The 1,927-nt window shown below is 41.3% G+C and overlaps 1 non-coding gene across 1 annotated transcript; it reads right to left on the bottom strand.

Annotated features, from left to right (window-relative positions):
* Nucleotides 1–47: 47 nt before the first annotated feature.
* Nucleotides 48–155, bottom strand: LOC127747256 (small nucleolar RNA R71). The gene has a single exon (XR_008009058.1). It is a non-coding gene; the product is annotated as a small nucleolar RNA R71 (small nucleolar RNA).
* Nucleotides 156–1,927: the final 1,772 nt, after the last annotated feature.

Below are 1,927 nucleotides of genomic sequence, written 5' to 3'. Positions count from 1 at the left end.
TAGTCAATGCCTTTTTGGCAAAGTTCTTTCCACCTCAAAAATTGAGTAAGCTTAGAGTGGAAGTCCAAACCTTCAGACAGAAGGAAGGTGAATCCCTCTATGAAGCTTGGGAAAGATACAAACAATTGATCAGAAAGTGTCCTTCTGACATGCTTTCTGAATGGAGCATCATATGTATCTTCTACGATAGTCTGTCTGAACTGTCCAAGATGTCATTGGATAGCTCTGCTGGAGGATCTCTTCATCTGAAGAAGACACCTGCAGAAGCTCAAGAACTCATTAAAATGGTTGCAAATAACCAATTCATGTACACTTCTGAAAGGAATCCTGTGAACAATGGGACGAATCAGAAGAAAGGAGTTCTTGAGATTGATACTCTGAATGCCATATTATCTCAGATTGACTCAGCAAGTCAATATGATTTCTTAAAGTCTGTCTGGAATGCAAGCTACACCAGGCAGTACTAAAGACGCTTCATCTGAAGAAGAAGCTTATGATCCTGAGAACCCTTCAATGGAAAAGGTGAATTACATAGGAGAACCCTATGGAAACACCTATAATCCTTCATGGAGAAATCATCCAAATCTCTCATGGAAGGATCAACAGAGACCTCAACAAGGTTTCAACAACAAAAATGGTGGAAGAAACAGGTTTAGCAAATGGCAAGCCTTTTCCATCATCTTCTCAGCAACAGACAGAGAATTCTAAGCAGAGCCACTCTGACTTAGCAACCATGGTCTCTGATCTAATCAAAACCACTCAAAGTTTCATGACTACAACAAGGTCCTCCATTAGAAACTTGGAGGCACAAGTGGGTCAGCTGAGTAAGAAAGTTACTGAACTCCCTCATAGTACTCTTCCAAGCAATACAGAAGAGAATCCAAAAGGAGAGTGTAAGGCCATCAACATAGCCAAATTTGGAGAGGACAAAGAGGCAGTGATCACCACTGAGGAAGACCTTAATGGACGTCCACTGGCCTCCAATTAGTTCCCTAATGAGGAACCATGGGAATCTGAGGCTCACACTGAGACCATAGAGATTCCATTGGATTTACTTCTACCATTCATGAGCTCTGATGAGTATTCTTCCCTCTGAAGAGGACGAAGATGTCACTGAAGAGCAAGTTGCTAAGTACCTTGGAGCAATTGATGAGCGGATAATTTGTACTCTTTTTGGCATTGTTTTTAGTATGTTTTTAGTATGATCTAGTTAGTTTTTAGTATATTTTTATTAGTTTTTAGTTAAAATTCACTTTTCTGGACTTTACTATGAGGTTTGTGTGTTTTTTTGTGATTTCATGTATTTTCTGGCTGAAATTGAAGGACCTGAGCAAAAATCTGATTCAGAGACTGAAAAGGACTGCAGATGCTGTTGGATTCTGACCTCCCTGCACTCGAAGTGGATTTTATGGAGCTACAGAAGCCCAATTGGCGCGCTCTCAACGGCGTTGGAAAGTAGATATTCTGGGCTTTCCAGCAATATATGATAGTTCATACTTTGCTCAAGATTTGATGGCCCAAACCGGCGTACAAAGTCACCCTCAGGAATTCCAGCGTTAAACGCCGGAACTGGCACAAGAATGGGAGTTAAACGCCCAAACTGGCACCAAAGCTGGCGTTTAACTCCAAGAGGAGTCTCTACACGAAAATGCTTCAATGCTGGCGTTTAACTCCAAGAAGAGTCTCTACACGAAAATGCTTCATTGCTCAGCCTAAGCACACACCAAGTGGGCCCGGAAGTAGATTTTTATGTCTTTTACTCTTCTCTATACACCCTAGGCTACTAGTTTTCTATAAGTAGGACCTTTTACTATTGTATTTTCATCTTTGGACATCTAGTTTCTAGATCAGACTTTGGTAGCTATCTTCATTTTTATGCTATCTTAGATCACTGGGAGGCTGGCCTCACGGCCATGCCTAGACCTTT

The sequence above is a fragment of the Arachis duranensis genome, chromosome 4, assembly GCF_000817695.3.
Source record: "Arachis duranensis cultivar V14167 chromosome 4, aradu.V14167.gnm2.J7QH, whole genome shotgun sequence".
Classification (NCBI taxonomy): domain Eukaryota; kingdom Viridiplantae; phylum Streptophyta; class Magnoliopsida; order Fabales; family Fabaceae; genus Arachis; species Arachis duranensis.
Note: the sequence above shows the minus strand (reverse complement) of the source record. Positions and strands in the feature narration are given on the sequence as shown.